The sequence below is a fragment of the Rattus rattus genome, chromosome 3 (assembly GCF_011064425.1).
Source record: "Rattus rattus isolate New Zealand chromosome 3, Rrattus_CSIRO_v1, whole genome shotgun sequence".
Lineage (NCBI taxonomy): Eukaryota > Metazoa > Chordata > Mammalia > Rodentia > Muridae > Rattus > Rattus rattus.
This window is the reverse complement of record NC_046156.1, coordinates 222,347,149-222,367,247: the sequence shown is the minus strand read 5'-3', so window position 1 is coordinate 222,367,247 and position 20,099 is coordinate 222,347,149. Positions and strand designations below refer to the sequence as shown.

At 36.6% G+C, this 20,099-nt stretch overlaps 1 pseudogene; it reads left to right on the top strand.

Moving 5' to 3' along the window:
* The first annotated feature begins 14,556 nt into the window (after window positions 1-14,556).
* Window positions 14,557-16,471, top strand: LOC116895720 (annotated as a pseudogene).
* Window positions 16,472-20,099: the final 3,628 nt, after the last annotated feature.

The following is a 20,099-nucleotide window of genomic DNA, read 5'->3' as shown; positions in this document are numbered from 1 at the left end:
CATCCTTCTTTCTGAAGCCAGAACTTCGTGATTACGTCAGACATTGCCTGGCATAATCTACTTAGTGAGTCGACCTAGCTTCTTAACTTTCTGATGAATCTGGAATAATTACTTAACTATTTACCCTCCTCTGTTTAAAATTAGGTGGAGCAAAGAGATTATGTATGCAGAAGGTGTGCAGAGGCATAGAAGATAACAAATGATACACCCAGCACAGCCTAATGTAGCTTTACTGGAGTAGAAACTGTGGTAATAAATCACCTGCCAATGTTGATAATAAAATACTGTGCTGGCCTCCATCAGCCACAAGAGAAAGGTTAAGTGTTATTTCTCACAATAACCATGTGGTCTTCATAGATGACACCTCCAATATCAAACCCCATCACTATTTTCTGTAGAAAACATTTGATCTTTACTCCTAATGGAACATTTTTATAAAGAACTACTTTGTAAGTAGCTAATATCCTTGAAATGCCTTCATACACTTTTATGCTTATTTTAGCCTTAAAGCATTTTCCCACTTTCTGGAACACTATTTTTATGTAATGGGGAACTGTAGGAAAGTAAAATTCTTTCTTGTCATCTTTAAATGCTTCCTAAATCATTAGATTACTTAAAAAAAAGTTATTCTAGGTCATGTACTAATTTTAATATTATGCCCAGTGACTTATAATTTATTGATTAAATAAAAATATTTATTTCCCCATATTTTATTCCTTGTGATTCCTGTTTCAAATAGAAGTCTCATCCTTTGACCAACGTATACAAATAAACTAAGTGCGTATTCTCTCAACTGTGGCTATAGTCAAAATTATTTAAGTGCTCCCTTAACTTGTACTCATAGCATTATTCACCCTCTTACCTCTAAAGTACAAAATTTAATTTTTAAGAACTTTAAATTAATCATTCCTTTCATTTATATCCTACTTCCTGGCTACCCTCACACACCCAAGTCCACCTCCCCATTCCACCCCCTCCCTCTCTTCCCTCCCCTCTGCCTCTATTGGGGTGTTTACCCACCCATCCACCCTCTATCACCTCACTGCTCCAACATTCCCCTATGCTGGGGCAACAAACCTCCACAAGACCAAGGGCCTTCACTCCCTTTGTGTTGGACAGGGCCATCCTCTACTACCTGTGTATCTGGAGTCATGGATCCCTCCCTGTATATTCCTTGCTTGGTCGTCTAGTTCCTGGGAGCACTGAGTGGTCCGCCAGCTGATATTCTTCCTATGGGGCTGCAATCTTCCTCTGATCCTTCAGTCCTTCTGACAGCTCCCTGGTGAGGGTCCCTGAGCTCAGTCTGATGGTTGGCTCGAAGCATCCACATCTGCATTGGTCAGTTGCTGGCTGAACCTTCCAAAGCAGCAGCTACACCAGGTTCCTGTCAGGAAGCTCCTCTTGGCAATGGCAACAGTGTCAGGTTTGGTGTCTGCGACAGGATGGATCTCCAGGTGGGGCAGGCTTTGAATGGTCCGTCCTTCAGTCTCTGCTCCATTATTTGTCCCTGTTCTTTCTTTGGACGGTAACATTTCTAGTTTAAAACTTGGAAGATTGGTTATAGTCGTGTATTAGCGTTGTAACGATGCTGTCCAAATTAAATCCTTTCGTTTGGCTGGGAGACTGCTCAGTAGGTAGCACGCTTGCTGTAAAACATGAGGATGTAAATCCACAGTCCTAGAACCCACCTGAAAGGAATTTAACATTGGTATTACAGGCCTCTAACCCAGATGCTGGTATAACAGAGGTAGTTGGCTCCCCGGGTCTTGCTGCTCAGGCTATTGTAACAAATCAGGAAGCCCAGCTGCAATGAGAAATCCTGTCTCAGAATGTTAAGGAAAACATCCAATGTCGGCCTCCTCACACACATTCACAGAGGGGGAGGGGAGAGATGGGAGAGGAAGAAAGGGGTTCTCTTATCTAATATCATTACACACAAGTATTCTCAAACTTCAAAAGTATGATTTATCATTTTTTTTCAAAAATTTTATGTATCTCCATCAGCAAACCTTTATGGCATGGTGGTTTTCTTAGGCAATGTGCAATAGAGTCGATCGCTCAGTATTGAGATCTGTGAGTTGGGTACCAGTAGCACTGCAATGTGTGGCACAAAGCACAAACCCCATCAACACCAGTTGCGGTTTCCTAGGTAACTTGGCCCACAGTTTTATATAAGAGGTTCACTCTTCGGTACTCCCAATCAATATGAGTTTGTGGATTTATATGATGTAGACTATCATACTTGCTTTTAAATCTTCACTCACACCTTTCCGAACCCAGGACTACAGATTTCTACCAAAGCCTTAACTTGAGAATGCAGCCCACTTTTTAATACTGAAAGAACAATTACCCAAGAGCAAAGGCAGCTCTCTTTATTCCCACAGCTGTAACTCCACAATTCTTGTCTAGAGTAAGATGTGTCCTCAGGGCTGTTTCTTGTAACAGCCTTCACTTTTGTTTTCTTTTTCCTTTCGGCTAAAATGCAGAGAGATAAAAGCTCAAGTCAGTCCCTCATGCATCCTATGCCCTCTCCTAGAACTGAGTGCTTTTAAGGAATACATGAATAAATGAAGGGCCATTTGGGTATTTTCACCAAAATAGATCAATCTATATAAAGATAACTCAATATTCTACATCATATAAATCCACAAACAATGGATACTGTTAAGATTTTGGCATTTCAAATGTCTCCCATCACCATCAGGTCTTATGTGTTTTTAAGGTGAATGTATGTCTTTACATTATTGCTAATGGGAAGAGAATATCTTGTAACCCCGAACACATTTTTGAACAATGGTAAGGAGATGAATTTGTTTCACTTTGTTGCTATCACTTTTAGAATGAATCTATGGATGGATTAAAGATTAAGTTTTTATATTTATATTGTGTTACATTTCAGGCGTCTTACACTTAGAAGTTATTACTAGTTTAAACTCAGAAATATTTATATCCCTTAAAATATCGGTTTTTACATGTTCCTCTATAGAAAGTATATATCATGCTCATATATTTAATTTAGCATGGAAAGTAAACTATGCACTTTGGTCTAAAGTTGAAAATGCTGATCATATGCATTTAGATCCAAAGCATGAGAGAATAAGGTATTTTAAAGATTTTCTTAAGGTTATTCAGACCCTGATGATCTAGGAAATTTTAAAAATTAAAATGTTTCTCATATGTAAAAGACAACATTTTTCCTTACAAAATTCTTAAACCAGTATTTATCTAAATACATCATTCTAATTCATGATACTTATGCATATTAATTGATAAACTGTGATACTGTGGTACATGTGTGCAGTTTGCAATGTTCTCATCAAGGCAATAGCTACACAGAACTTTTACTAATTAGACATTTTTCAGCTGGCTATAATTAAAATACTTTCTTTTATTTTGAATTATACACTCAATATTTATCAGTAACCAACCACTATACTGCACAAGAGAGCGGCAGAGCCAGCTATCACTGTATAAAATGGCCACTCATTCCCTGGCTCTCCCATGCCCTTCCTCCAGGTCCATCTATCGCTTCATTCTTTCTCTCCCATATCTATGGAATACAGAAAGTCAGGATAATAGACAGAAAACCAACTTTCACACTTTGACTTTCTAACTTAGAAACAATGGTTTTCTTTCAAATAATTGTCTTAAATTTCAAACCTGTCTATAATCAGGTTTTTAACCCCAGACAAACATTACTCAAAACCATATATTGCTTTAGTTTCTAATTTGTATTTGTAATTTTTCTTACATATACTAGTTCTGTAAAGATTCACATGCCATCTACATTACAGCAATGCCTTTGACTTCATTATTACCAAAGATTTGGATTCCACATTACAGAGTATTTTCTATCATGAAATTGTGACATTAATCTTCTGTCAATTTCTTTAATCTCTTTAGGCCAAATAACACATCAATTTGATATATATTTCTCAAAATTCCTAGTGCTCTGTACTATGGCTTTTTAGAGGACCATAAAACCAAATGGCTGTTATACATAATGAGATTTCTGGAGTGCGAATAGAATGAATAGAGAAGCAGGGGAAAGCCTGTTTCTTAGAATTTAAGAGTTTCCAAGAGACGTCTAAAAATAAGAACTTTCAGATTGGAAGCAATCCACTACATATGGAACTGCTTGAAAAATCAGTGGCTACAATTTAGCCTTTATCCACATGCAATTTTATTAAGCATTTTTGAATACGTGTCAAGAAAATAATTTTGAAAAGTAACTGCTAAGATTAAAACAAATTTTAACCAGCAGAAACAAAATGTGGTATCAAAAATTAATAGTAAATAATAGGAAAGAACGTTAAAGCAAAATCTCTTCTTATTCTGAGGAACTTTAATATTACAGTTGGAGCTCATATTTAATTTGATGAAAAATTCATATGTATAAAATAAAGGCACATTTCATAGTTTAAGAGTTTCTCTCCCAAATACTTTATCATTATAGTAATGATAACAAGCAATGTGTTTATTACATGGGTTAAAATGGTGGATAAATATTTAATTTAATATTGTTCATTTGTATTGTTTTTTTTTTATTTTGATCTTGGAGATAAAACCTAGATGCTTGCCTATATAAGACAAGGTTTCTACGACCTAGCTATATCCCAAGCCATATTATCCAAAAGTTTAAATGTTCTCATCACAAAGAAATATTTCAAACAGTGAAATATCAGGGCCTTGGTGTCATCTGATCATAATGCTGTATACAGATGCACTAAGGCACATGTCCTTTTATATGAATGAATAATCATAAAATGTAAGGGTTTCCTTGCGATAAATCCAGAATTCTTGTGTTTTGCTTTGTTTTTGTTTGTTTTGTTTTGAGAGAGTATCTATATGGACATAAATTCCTTATTTTCCTATCTCAGCTTCCTGAGTTCTGGATCTCCCTATATATACTACCATTCTTGACATTACAAGCTGATATATAACTATGCTTTCTGTTTTGCTTTGATGACACTTCTTATGACAACAGAATTGTATTCTAAGTAAATAAAATATTTCATTAGGTAATACATTGTAGGAAACCATAAACTATAGGAAAAAGGATTTATTCAATACTTGTTTACACACTGACGACACTCATATAAAGGAAGCACATTCCTTTGCTTCTTATAGTAGTCTTTCATTTACAAAATCATTCACATGGATTTTCCTGGAAAACAGGTGAAATTAGGAAATGTCTTGTATGTAAATATTGAAAGGTTCTATTACTGTTAGATTGCCTTCATTACTGAACTAGTTGGCATAATAATTGCCCATTATCATTTGTTCAATGAGATTTTTATCTTATGGTCTGCAATTATGTAATAAATATGCATATGAAATCATATCCAATTAGGATTTAATAAAATATTCAAAATGTTTTGGCCTGGTATTCTATGGAAAATCAAGTTGCACAAAGTGAAGAAGAGTTTAATTTAAGAATAATTTAATTTAATCACGTAAACAAAGAATGCTTAGTATATCTTAAAAGTCTGTAAAATTTATTTTCTTTTCTGTATCTCTAGTAACAACTGTTTTATGCTTCAGAAAGAAATGTACAAAAGGCACCAAGTGATAATCTCACAGCTAACTCAGTGGTGAAACTGAGGCTTTTCTTCAAAGGATGTTGAAATGACAGCTGTGTTCCTGTACTTTGAGCTGCATTGTTCATTACTGAAAAGACACAGAATTGCCAAATATCAGAACATCATCATCGATTTTTGAATGCATGGAGATAAAACTACACATACACACACACACACACACACACACACACACACACACACACACAAAAAACACACACGCACATTAGAAGTAAATCACATTATTTGTTATATAATGGAAAACAATGTCTTAAGTGGTAAAGCCAGATATGTCAACGAATACTATGCAGTTCATGGAAGTCAATCTTGGAGACGTAAAGAGTAGGGAGGGTGTTAGCAGAGGCTGGGCTGGCAGAGTTAGGGCTAGTATACTGATTCTACAAAGTACCTGATGTATATGAAGGATTAAGGGAGAAACTGAACTGTGCCCTATATTTCTAATTGCTAAAACTATACCTTGAAAGGCCTTTCTCGCTAACAAAAACTAGAGAAGTGATGAATAAACTAAAAAATTTGAAATAATTATAGCATAATAAGTATTTCAAAACATCACACTGTCTCCATAAAATATGTATTTGTATTATTAATTATAACACAGATTTAGGTAAAACAGAAAAATAGGTTGAAGCAAAGCACAGTAACATTTTTCTTTTTTAATTAATTAATATAACTAATTAACTTAATTTTAATATTTTAATTAACTAATATACACCCCAAACCCCACCCCTGCCTCTTAGTTTCCACTTCACAGAATCCATTCCACCAAAGCCACTCCACTTCTCCTCTGAGCGAATGGGGCTTCCTCTGTAGATATGCCCACCCTGCACATCAAGTTTCTCCAGGACTAAGCACATCCTTTCCCACTGATGCCAGACAGAGCAGTCCTGTTGGTAGACAAGATTCCACAGTCAGGCTACAGCTTTAGGGACAGCCCCCACTCCAGCTGCTGGAGTTCCCACATGGAGACCAATTTGCCCTTCTTCCACCTATGTGGTTGGGGTCTCTGTTCTACCACTGCCTGCTCTTTGTTTGGTGGTTCAGTCTCTTAGAGCTCCTAAGGCAGAGTTTCTATCCCATTCAAGGCCTTCAATCCCTCTCCCAGCTCTTCCACATGAACCTGCAACCTCCGTCTAACGTTTGGCTGTGGGGATCTGCATTTGTTCAGTCAACTGCCAGGGTCTGTAGTGTATGTCATGAGCACGTTATCCTTCATGGATAATTTCCACTTAATCAGTGAGTTTATACCATGCATGTCCTTTTGGGTCTGGGTTACCTCACGTAGGATGATATTTTCTAGTTCCACCCATTTTCCTAAAAAGTTCATCATGTCCTTGTTTTAAGGAACTAAGTAGTATTCCACTGTGTAAATGAACCACATTTTTTGCATTCATTTTTTGTTTCAGGAGCATCTGGGTTGTTTCCATTTTCTGGTTGTTAAGAAAAAAGCTGCTAGGAACATAGTGGACCACGTGTTCTTGTGGTTCGGTGAAGCATCTTTTGTGGATCCATCTAAAAGCAGTCTAGCTGGGTGTTCAGATAGAACTACTTCCAATTTTCTGAGAAACCACCACTTTGATTTCCAGAGTGGTTCTATAAATTTTCAATCTTACCAGATTAGAGTGTACCCCTTTCTCCAAATCTTCACCAGCACATGCTATTGCTTGAGTTTTTGACCTTTGCCATTCTTATTTGCATAATGTGCAATCTCAGAGTCATTATATTGGCATTTCCTTGATGACTAAGGATGTTGAATATTTCTTTAAGTGTTTCTTAGCCATTCGAGATTCCTCTGTTGAGAATGCTTTGTTTAGCTCTGTACCTAACCTGTTGTCAGAAAGGGTTAGTGAAGATCTTTTCCAAATCTGTAGGCAGCGATTTTTCCTACTGACAGTGTCCTTTGCCTTTCAGAAGCTTTTCAGTTTCATTAGGTCTCATTTATCAATTATTAATCTTGGAGCCTAAGCCATTTGTGTTCTGTTCAGGAAATTATCTCGTATACCAATGTGTTGAACGCTATTCCTCACTTTCTCTTCTATTAGATTTAATGTACCTGGTTTCATATTGAGGTCCTTAAGTCATTTAGACTTGAGTTTTGTGCAGGGTAATAAATAGGGATCTATTTGCATTCATCTACACAAGTCACCCCAGTGAGACCAGTGCCATTTACTGAAGATTCTTTCTTTTTTCCATTGTATGATTTTTTACTTCATTGTCAAAAATCAAGTGTCTATATGTGTGTGGATTTATTTGTTTCCAATCCATGAGCATAGGAGATCTTTCCATCTTCTGATATCTTCAATTCTTTCTTCAGGGACTTGAAGTTCTTGTGAAACAGATCCTCCACTTATTTGGTTAAAGTTACACCAAGATATTCTATATCATTTGTGGCTATTGTAAAGTGTTGTTTCACTAATTACTTTCTCAGCATATTTATCATTTGTATAAAGGCAAATGACTGATTTCTTTGAGTTAATTTTATATTCCGCCACTTTGCTGAACTTCTTTATCAGTTGTAAATGTTCTCTGGTAGAATTTACTAGTTTGCTTATGCATGTTATCATATCATCCACAAATAGTGATACTTAAACATTTCCTTTCCAATTTGTTTCTCCTTGATCGCCTTTTGTTGTCTTACTGCTCTAGCTAGAATTTCAAATACTGTACTGAATAGATGTGGTAAGAGTGGGTAGCCTTGTCTTGTCTGTGATTTTAATGGGGTTGTTTTAAGTTTCTCTCTAAGTTGAAGTTGGCTATTGGCTTGCCGTATATTGCTTTTATTATGTCTAGATATGTGTCTAGGCGTAATTGTTATTTGTTAATTATAACAAAAATTTAAAAAGACAACAGTTCAAGTACAGCACAATAGCATCAAGAAATCAATATTTTTAAAAGTCAAAACAATTTCAGTCCCCTCTGTGCCCCTGTGTCTTAGCTACTATGCAGTTTACATTTCAAGTACGTCTGTGGCTTTGATGACTATTCACTGCAATGAAATACAAATGTAAATTTTAGTGAAAAGGTTTTTGTCTTTGTAAAAGGTGTTTATAGTAATCTTTGGACAGATTGCTTATTTTGGTGGGTAAAAATAATTTATGGCCTCCAAAAGAACACTAGCAAACATAATTCACATAAGTGAGTGTCCCAAGTGAAACTTACTATTGATTTTCTTTGCTATTATTTCTAAATGTCACATATTTCTTTATTAAAAGAGTATTATTCCCCTTAAAACATCTGGAGGAGGAAGCTCAGCATTGCAATATAATTTTATTTGTTTTTATGTTTCTAGTTATGACTTAATTTTACTTAACCTGAATGTATGAATAGTATATATTATATGCAAAAGAAATACTTTCTTTATCAAAGTATATTTTCTGAAATTCAAAACACACTTTAAAAGTTCCAAGTCACTGAAAATAGAAAAATCATTTTGACAATTTTATGCATTTAATCTCTTTAGAAGCATAAAACTATAGTATTCCTGTAGTTCTTTTCCTATTTTTGTATATATGTGTTTATGTATATACATATATATATATACATATGTGTGTGTGTGTGTGTGTGTGTGTACAAATTTAAGTGTTTGTACATAGATAGTTAATTTTCAGGTTTTCCTCCATTGCTATAATAGAATTAATTCTGTGCAATAATTTGCTGGATCTCAAGGTATTCTATGCCTTGAGTTGTTCTGTAAGCATTTATTCCTGCCCTCAAAGTCCTAAGAAAAGCCTCAGTGCTTCTTGGATTTAACCTTGTAGACCCACAGAATAGAATTCCACCATACACTCTGGATTATGACCTTGTGGTTGTCCTGCTTGCTTTCACACTCCACAGAGATTTATTCATGTTTTATCTCTATGCCAGGAAGAAATATCTTATGCATCACACATTGATTAGTGTCATATGTAGTCTCTGTGTACCAGAAAATGTGTACAACATACTTTATGAAGCCATACCCAGAAAGCCATCTCACAGTGAATGAGTTCCCAAGGTATTTCTGGAGGATGCACTGGGACTTATATGGAGTTCTTCAGTGGCATGGAGTAGGCCCAAATACTGATTTTCAATAGCAATGTCAGTGGCTCCAGAGAATAATAATAGTAGACATCATCCTCTGATGGGGAAAGGACTAAGAAATAATAAAAGAAAAAGAGCAAGAGACTACAAAAAGGTGGGGGAGATCAAGACAGTAGCTTACCTTAAATGACCTTCTGTCAATATTAATGACATGACTATCCAAGAGGATGTGTTCACCTGTTTCTCCAACCTGGAAGAGGTGCTTATGTTTTGCTACTTGGGCCCTTTTGAGACTCATTCTGTTTTCTATTTTTGTATATGGTTATTGTTTTATTTTCAACTCTGCAGTACTGACATTATGAAGAACTTAACAATTTCAAATGATTGATCTAAATATGCACTTTATTTTAACCAGCCTTGAAGGTTTTGTTATTTCCCACACTAACAGCCTCATAATTTTGATACCACACCTTGATAATTTTCAGGCCCCTCCCTAAAACCCATTATGAGCTACAAGCTAATGTTCAGATGCAGTAAGGAACATCTCTATTAAATTTTAGTTAAGATTTTCTTACAAAGAAACATGTACTGGTGGACAATGATTTCAGTCTCTTACTAGAAATAACCTTTAAAATATTGTATTAATCATTTGAGAATTTCTTTTTTCTTTTTTTTAGATCTGCAAATTAAACATTTGATAGTAAATCTTAAATATTTTCTAAATTTTTCCTTTATTTTTAATTGGATATTTTCTTTATCTACATTTCAAATGTTACCCTCTTCCCATTTTCCCCTCCAGAAACCCCTTATCCAATCGCCCCATCCATGCCTCCATGAGGGTGCTCCTTCCCCACCTGTTCCCTCCCACGTTCCCTTTCTGGCAGTCCCCTACACTGTGGCATTGATCCTTCACAGGACCAAGGGTCTCTCCTCCCACTGATACCCAACAAGTTCATCTTCTGCTACATATGTTGCTGGAGCCATGGGTTGCTCCATGTGCACTCTTTGGTTGGTGGTTTAGTCCCTGGGACGTATGGAGTATCTGGTTGGTTCTTCCGATGGTGTTGCAAACCCCCTCTCTACCTCACCCCTTTCTTTGACTCCTCTATTGGGGACCTTGTGCTCAGTCCAGTGGTCGGCTGCAAGCATCTGCCTCTGTATTTGCCAGGGTCTGGCACAGCCTCTCAGGTTAGAGCTATATTAGGCTCCTGCCAGCATACACCTTTTGGCATCCCCAATAGTGTCTGGGTTTGGATACTGCATGTGGGATGGGAGAATTTTATATAGGCATAAAATATATTTTGATCATATCCTTCTTCCTTACACTAATCCCTCCTCAACCTATACCTGACTCCTCTACATATTCCCAACTTTATGTATACGTTTTTCTAATCTGAGTTCCCTTGTTCTGCTCATATATTAATGGGTGTGAGATTAGCCAACCATCAGAGTTCTTCGCTTAAAGAAACTGCCTTTCTCTTCCAAAATCCACCAAGTCTTAATAGCTCTTCAGCTAGGGATAGGAACTGGCGAGCTTTAGGGTTAACCCCAGATATTAGATAGGTTCCAGCAGAGGATGTAAGGATCAGGTACAGCGCAGTAATGAATGAATGAGTCAGAGACCATAGCTGGGTGAGTCTTAACACCATTAATGACTAGCAACCAGGATGTTTCTTTCTTTATACAGATTCCATAAAAGAGGCAAGTTTATGATTTCATAAGAAATACAGACCATATCATTTTGTCCCTTGACGAGCTTTACAAGTATGGAGAGGTGTTATCATTCTCAAACATTTTAGTCTAGAGTGACAATTCATGACATATGTTATTCTATTCTTCAGTAAAGTAAAACATTAAACAGACAGAAAAATATCTGAATTGGTCTAGACAACTAGACAAGTCCCCAAGCCTTTAACAATACATAGTGTTTAAAATACTGCTTGTGAGTTAGCTTAGCTTTAAAGTTTGGAAGCTTTCCCAGGCTGCAGGCTGACTTGTTCTATTTATTTGTTCTCTCTCTCTCTCTCTCTCTCTCTCTCTCTCTCTCTCTCTCTCTCTCTCTCTCCTCACTGTAATTTAATATGAGCCACTTTCCTTATTATTGGAAAATTCTTATATTTCTTTCATATTAATTTCAAGACATCTGAATGTATTGTGAAAATTGTTTTAGGCAAACTAACTTTGTTATTTAATTTTTATTTTCATGGGGGCAATGTCTTATAAACTACATACAGGAAGGAGCCTGTAATCTAATCTTTTGCCAAATCTATTGTATTTGAGTTTCCTTAGGAGAAGGTTTGGAAAGAACTGTGAAGCTACCCAACTTTTTTGTGCTTTTCACAAGAAAGATTCCAGAGTGGAACCAGATAAGGTCACTTCTTTTAGAGCAGAAATAATTTTCTTGGAAAGGACCTGAGTGAATCATAATGTAAAAGTCTTCCTCAAATGCAACACATAGAGATCAGAAATCCAAGGTGAAGGACAGCCCAAAGGCAAAGACAGATTTCAGCTCAGCATTTCTGGATTGTGTCAAATGGCTGTACTGACCCCATGGCTACACCAGTGGCCCTGCTTCTCCTCTCCATGCTGGGATGTTAAGTAGCTTGTTGGAATGCTAGATATAAAGTTTAAATGATGTATTTATCCAAAAAATCTTCTAATTTTATGAGAAATAGTTTAATGTTTGATGCATAATTATACGTTAAAATAGTAAAGATTAAAGTATAATCTTTCGACAATAAATATTTTATTTTAACTGCTATTAGGCAGTTCTATAACCATATTTTGTCACGTCAATAAGAGATGACCTCAAATTGTTTCACCTTAAAAGTATAAAATGGCATAGATCAACGTTGTCAGTGCGTGTGCAAGTCAAAATAATATTTTGTATTTTAAATCTTTGATATACTGAACTTAATGCTTACCAGGAATGTAACTGAAATGAATGCAAGATTAAAAAACAGTATTACTGAGAGACATGGACTATCTGTTACTAACTTTTTAGAGAGAGTATTTTCAATATTCAACATCAAAGAAACGGAATGAAAGACATTGAGATTGAAAACGTTGAGTAGAAAAGCAAGCCACGTAATTCCAAATATATCATCATCTAGCTTTGTTTGAAAATTGAAACATATTGTAAAGGATGTTGAAATTGCATGAATACTGAAAAATAAGTTGACTTAAGGATTTTCATTTTCTATATTGCTCTATGATTTGAAAAATCAGTTTCTCTTTCCTAGGGTATAGCCCTGTGAATGAAAAGCCAAATAAACAGACAAAGAGAATAAAGAAATCATTTCCAAAGGGGAAAAAGATGTTTTCTTCCTTCACTAAAACTAACATAACAGTAGAAGAAACTAAGTGAATGTTATAGGCCAATGAGATGGGTCAGCAGGAAAGTGTGCCTGCCACACAAGCCTGATGATCTTAGGTTGATGTGTAGAAAATACAACAAAACAGTAAAATGACTCCCAAAAGATTTCCTTTGAGCTACATAGATAGGCTCATCCATAAGTGCACACTCACATGCATACTACTACTAATAAATATAGTAAATTAAGTGGTCTAATGTATTTCAAAAGTTTCCAAAATGCATCTCTTCCCAACTAATGGTTTTAGTAATTGAAATTTACATATTAAATATTTTAGAAATCCTATTTCCTAATATAGTTCTATTTTCAAACAGGTAACTATGTTGTTAAAGTATTGATATGTTAGTTTCGAAACTGTGTGACTATCACAATTATGAGTGTGTATGCCTAAAACATTGCTTGAGTTAGAGAGAAAATAAGAAATAGCAGTGCTTTTTGTCAGATAAATAATCAGCCTTACATTCATTTGTATAAAATCATTTAATGATTTACTCCAATTTCGCCCACCTCATTAATTCAGAATTTCATTTTATTTTAAAATATCTTTATCTGTTTAGATGTAGATGCTTGTGAATGTTTGCTAACAATGGTTCAGGGTGCAGTTGAGGCAGACATAGGATATAAGAGTTCCAATGGCAGCAGTTCACTCCAGGTAGAGGATGGCCTTGTTGGGCAACAATGGAAGAAGTCCTTGGTCCTGCCAAGACTGGATCCCCAGTGTATGGGAATTTCACGGGACATGAAGGGAAGGTGGTTGGGGAGAGGACCACCCTTACAGAAGAAGGGGAGGGGGAGGAATAGGGGGCTTTTGTCCGGGAAACTGGGAAAGGGAATAGCATTTAAAATGTAAATAAAAAAATCCAATAAAAAAAACATAAGAAGAAAACATCATAACCTAGGCAAAAAACAATAGTAAAAATAGGTAAGTACATTTTAAAAGATTCTAAATATGGCAAAATATTTGATACATAGTTTAACTTTTCTTTTTGGGTTCAAATGCTTAGTAATGTAATAGAATTTTAGTGCTGTATTATTTATGAGTTATAATAATAAATTGGATAAAATTTTAAATTATATGTTCTTTCTTTTCCTTTACCTATTTGTCTCTTAACATATATATGTATGTATATGTGTGTATATATGTATATATATATATATATTTATGTCTTAAAGTATTACATGAACTTTTTGATGTTGGAAAAGAAAACACATTTCTATAGTTCCTAACTTACTTCAGTGTATTTTCTAAATTTAAGAAATTATACATTAGATCTATGTCACCAGTTAAATACCATGCTTCCTCGACAGCATTAATTAAAATTCTAAGTTCATATATAAACAGAGTAGCTGAATGTTGCTCAGTGTAAAACAATAAATAGTAAGTTTCCATGCCTGCATCCATCTCCCTCTCTCCTCTCTCTCTCTCTCTCTCCTTCTCTCTGTATGTGTGTGTAAATATATGTAAGTATTGTATTAAGAAACTATAGGGTCTCATTGAACGCGGAGCCAGCTCTCGGATCTTTGTGTGGTCTCGTCGTCAGCACAGCCGGGCCTACACACAAGCAATCATGCCTAAGGGACCTGCAGTTGGTATTGATTTTGGCACCACCTACTTCTGTGTGGGTGTCTTCCAGCATGGAAAGGTGGAAATAATTGCCAAAGACCAAGGTAACCGCATCACACCGAGCTACGACCGCATCACACATGGACACGGAATGATTAATTGGAGATGCGGCCAAGAATCAAGTTGCAATGAACCCCACCAACACAGTTTTTGATGCCAAACGTCTGATGAGACGTAGGTTCAATGATGCTGTTGTTCAGTCTGACATGAAGCACTTGCCCTTCATGGTGGTGAATGATGCAGGCAGGCCCAAGGTCCAAGTCGAATACAAAGGGGGAGACGAAAAGTCTCTACCCAGAGGAAGTGTCCTCAATGGTTCTGACAAAGATGAAGGAAATTGAGAAGCTTACCTTGGAAAGACTGTTACCAATGACATGGTCACAGTGCCAGCTTACTTCAGTGACTCTCAGGGGCAGGCAACAAAAGATGCTGGAACTGTTGCTGGCCTCAATGTACTTCGAATTATCGATGAGCCAACTGCTGCTGCTATTGCCTATGGCTTAGATAAGAAGGTCGGAGCTGAAAGGAATGTGCTGGTTTTTGACTTGGGAGGCGGCACTTTTGATGTGTCAATCCTCACTATCGAGGATAGATTTTTGAAGTCAAATCAACAGCTGGAGACACCCACTTGGGTGGAGAAGAAGATTTTGACTACTGAATGGTCAACTATTTCATTGCTAAGTTTAAGCGAAAGCACAAGAAGGACATCAGTGAGAACAGGAGAGCTGTCCAGCGTCTCCACATTACCTGTGACCGGGCCAAATGCACCCTCTCCTCCAGCACCCAGGCCAGTATTGAGATTGATTCTCTCTATGAGGAAATTGACTTCTACACCTCTATTACCTGTGCTCGATTTGAGGAAATGAATGCTGACCTGTTCCATGGCACACTGGACCCTGTAGAGAAGGCCCAAACTAGACAAGTAATAGATCCATGATACTGTCCTGGTGCGTGGTTCTACCAGAATCCCCAAGATCCAGAATCTTCTGCAAGATTTCTTCAATGGGAAAGAACTGAATAAGAGCATTAACCCGGATGAAGCTGTTGCTTATGGTGCAGCTGTCCAGGCAGCCATTCTATCTGGAGACAAGTCTGAGACAGTTCAGGATTTGCTGCTCTTGGATGTCACTCCTCCTTCCCTTGGGATTGAAACTGCTGGTGGAGTCATGACTGTCTTCATAGAGTGCAATACCACCATTCCCAGCAGGCAGACCCAGACTTTCACCATCTACTCTGACAACCAGTCAGGTGTACTCATCCAGGTGTATGAAGGTGAAAGGGTCATGACCAAGGACAACAACCTGCTTGGGAAGTTTGAGCTCAAAGGCACACCTCCAGCACCCCGTGGGGCTCCTCAGATTGAGGTTACTTTTGACATTGATGCCAGTGGCATCCTCAATGATCCGCTGTAGGTAATAGCACAGGAAAGGAGAACAGGATCACCATCCCCAATGACAAGGGCCTTGAGTAAGGAGGATAGTGAGCGCATGGTCCAAGAACCTGAGAAGTACAAAGCTGAGGATGAGAAGCAGGAAGATAAGGTTTCCTCCAAGAATTCACTGGCGTCCTATGCCTTCAACATGAAAGCAACCGTTGAAGATGAGAAACTTCAAGGCCAGATCAATGATGAAGACAAACAGAAGATTCTTGACAAGTGCAATGAAATCATCAGCTGGCTGGATAAGAACCAGACTGCAGAGAAGGAAGAATTTGAGAATCAGCAGAAAGAACTGGAGAAGGTCTTCAACCCTATCATTACCAAGCTGTACCAGAGTGCTGGTGGCACGCCTGGAGGAATGCCTGGTAGCTTCCCTGGTGGAGGAGCTTCTTCAGGCCCCACCATTGAAGAGGTGGATTAAGTCAGTCTAAGTAGAGGGTATAGCATTATTCCACAGGGACCCAAAACAAGTAACATGGAATAATAAAACTATTTTAATTTGTACCAAAAACAAGGGAACTATATTCTTCCTAAATATATAAAGACAGACCTGGATTTGCAAGATGGTTTAGCCATTACATGTTTGCATGTAAAACATGAGTTCTATTCCAGAAACTCATATAAAAGTTGAAGGAAAATTGTCCTCTAGCCTATACTGGGGCACTGAGACACAGGTTAGACATGTGACCCACACATAACACACACACACACACACACACACACACACACACAGCACATTGTACCCACATACATACATATACATATTACACACATACTTATATCACACACATATTGACACATTTACTTACTCTCTAAAACAAACAAACAAATAAATAAAACCTTTAAAACACTTTAGATCTTCTGATCTAAAAGAAATAATTAAGAAATGAACAATGTTAAACCAATATCATATTGATCATGAAATATTTCTTTAGTTAAAATGCAACGTCTATAGTTTAAGTTTGGTTATACTGCATTTAACAGCTGTGAAAGTCAGATGCCTACAAGCTTTGCTTATAATAAAGCTATATGTGAGGACACTTTATTTTTATACAACTCACATGATGAACAAATTTTCTTTCCTTTCTAAAGGAAACAGAATCACTTGATCTTTTTAGTTTTGCTGAGATTTCTTTCATACATAAAAGAGCTTGCAGCATCAGACATGCAATGTGTCTGCATATTATTTAAAAAGTTCAAATGTTCTGTATGCTGTCATCATTGATTGCTTGTTTATAACTATAGGCCAGAGACACATAAAGCCTAACCTGGGTTTTAATATGCCACACCTCTCTACAAAAAGATACAACTTCATTTTATCAGCAATCTGTTACAGGTTGTTGAACATAGATGTTAAAAAGCCACAATGGCCTAGTTAAAAAGACAGATTTGGAATCAGCTAGAACACACAGACTATCAAGTGGATCTTTTCATGAAGTATATAACATGATTTGGCCATAAAACTCGTGTTTTTATTTTTCTTTTCACAAATACTATAGGGTGTTATTATATAGAGTGAGCTCCACAGCAGGGGACAGGAAAGCCTAGGGTAACAAGAACAAGAACAACAAGAACAAGAACAACAACAACAATGAACTTTGTGTTCTCATTAAATGAAGAACATAGACATAGAATTGGTTTTTGTCTAGAATTAAAATCCCATTTTACACCATCTTCCTCAATCTATTCTTCCGGTAATCTATCTGCTCTAAAATGTCATTAGAGGTTCCAAGTAGTTAACAGTAATGATATGGTCATAGTCTGGGTTTTACATTAGAGAGGGGAACGAAAATAAAGATTGTATGTCCATACATGCTCAGTTGCGTTGTTTAAACAGTCTTGGGACACTGCAGCATTAGAGGAAAGAGCAGGCACAGAAAGTCACTGTGTTTAGCTCTGTTGAGGTCCAGTGTTTCTCGTGAGACCCAGTGTCTTAATCTCATGGAGAGACAGTAGGGAAAACTGTGTTTGTTTTGCCTCATTTCTGCTTTAGCCTAAATTTTGTGATCCCTCGAGAAGACGAAACATGCTGGCAAGGCATAAATGATAAGCAACAATTCCAGCTATGAATATGAAAAAGAGCAGAACAATTTGTGAGAATTATTTTCCTTTTCTGTGTCAAATCTTGCAGCATATTTTCTTGGGGGAAATGACAGTCCCAGTGGCATATGTGAGGCTGACATGCTGTGTGCACTGCTGTACAGGACAGCGTGGCAGGAAGCTCTGATCAGAACGTTCTTGGAGCTGTGCTCCCTGTGTGTTTGCTGACAGGAATTCAGAGGCACTTGCTTCACAGATGGGAAGACAAATGTCTTCAGAATGGAGAGTGGCTTTACAGTCATGCCGAGGGAATGAATGTCAGTTGCTTCTTTAAAGAAATTAAAAAGGAAGAGCCCCTTCTCACAAGAAACCAAATGGGTATTTAAAACTGGAGCCTCAATGCTAAAGGCTTGGCAAGCAGTGGGCTCCCTTTTGGACATTCCCTATTTAATATTTTAATATAAAACCAATGTCTTAGCATAGCTCCCAGCATTAAACCAGTAACTTCAAATTCAAATTCTCCTCACCCATATGGGATGGGCAGTGATGATTGGAATGTGACCTGTTTACATGGATATTCTACTCTTATCCTCCTCAACCACTTGCAGTGGTTGCCTCTGGGAATCAGGATATTCTTCATCAATTCACTCCTGTATATAATAGGCTATTTTACTCTCCTGGCTAGCACGATAAAATGCAACATGATGTATAGTCAAAAAGATGTATTCAGGGTTGAATAAGGCTATTTAATGGATATTGCTGACCATTACTTCATTGCATTTAAAATGCCCAAAGCACATGAAACCTTGAAAAATTAATATCTCAATTTTATATTATATTTTACTTCTCAACTTTACGAAGTCCATAGTCCCTAATTAATTATTGCCAAGACCTTCCAGAAAGATGTCTAACTTTGTGCTATTGGTACATTAATTGTACTTAAGAATTCTGACAGTGCCTAAGCTACCTGATATTAATATTTAATGTTGATAAGGTAACTTCAGTTTAATATTAAATTTTGTCATTTTCAAATACTGATGTAATTATTTTAAATGTAGCTGAATATCTATCTTCTTTTCTAATATGTACAATTATCTCATGCTAATTTGTTATGCCTTATTCTTTAAGAGGATGATACGGTGGTCCACAAGAAGAAAAGACACAAATTATGGAAAGAGATCTACCAAGGTACAGAAATACAGTCTGAGCTGTAATCTCTACATCTCAGTAATCTCTACTTGTACTCCACGACGATCACTGTTTATGCTCTGTGCATGGCCAACTGCTTTATTATAGCCTAGGATGGTTTCTTTAATGAGGTACAATATAAGATATTTTTGAATACAAAGTTAAATTTTTAATATTTGAAGCAAACATTGCAAATAGAGGTAGCCTGTAGCAGAGCTTTAAATACGAATATGTTATGAAAAGCCTTTGTTTATAACTGCAGAACCAAAACAGGAATTTAGAAGTTTGATGATACAGGGAATAATGTAGAGCTATGTCAACTCACAGAACACACATGGCATAAATATGCATGGAAAATAACTATGTATAAGCAGGTGTCAAAATCCAAAAATTCAAATTTGAAAAGCTACTAATTCTCTCATGTTCTTAACAGAAATCCGGTGGAAACTCAATTCTTGTCTATCGTCTAGAACTCACGAACTCACTACACAATTTTAATGGTGTTATCCTTTCCCTCAAACATGAACCACAAATGGAAAACATGAAGAACCAGACAACCCAGAAGATGTTGAAGGGCCATTTTTATAAACTAATAAAGACAATGCCTTAAAGTAGGCATAATAAGAGAGCAATTTGGGCTATTAGAAAGCACTCCTCAAGTTCAAGTTATTGGAAAAACGGTGTACTTGCTACTTACTGGTGTTAGACAATATTTTGACACATAAGTGATTATGTTATAACCCCAAGTAAGTTAGGTATTTTAACATAGAGCCTTTCGTAAATGCCAATAATAACATTATCTAGTTTACATATGGTATGCA